The sequence below is a fragment of the Palaemon carinicauda genome, chromosome 10 (genome assembly GCF_036898095.1).
Source record: "Palaemon carinicauda isolate YSFRI2023 chromosome 10, ASM3689809v2, whole genome shotgun sequence".
Classification (NCBI taxonomy): Eukaryota; Metazoa; Arthropoda; class Malacostraca; order Decapoda; family Palaemonidae; genus Palaemon; species Palaemon carinicauda.
In genome coordinates, this window is record NC_090734.1 from 108,012,183 (window position 1) to 108,012,548 (window position 366).

The following is a 366-nucleotide window of genomic DNA, read 5'->3' on the forward strand; positions in this document are numbered from 1 at the left end:
GAAAATAAGAAAACAAATATAGGAAAACCAAAAAATGATAACATATAACAAAGGATAAGAGAAACTTAAAAAAAAAAAAAATAAAGAAAAATTATAAGAGAAATATCAAAGCTAAAAAAAATAGCAGATAGAATAATCAAGAAATAGGAAAATAAGAGAAAATAAAAATGAATATCAAAAATTCCTAGGAAAATGGAACACATGAAAAGAATTAATAGAAATAAAGAATAAAAACATTCAAAGATAACAGTTACCGAATAATGGATATATTAATTACGAACAAAGAAAATAAATCAAAATAACGTTAAACAGGAGAAAAGAATAAAAAAGAAAACAAAGACACAATTCACGTGAAACTGACAAAAA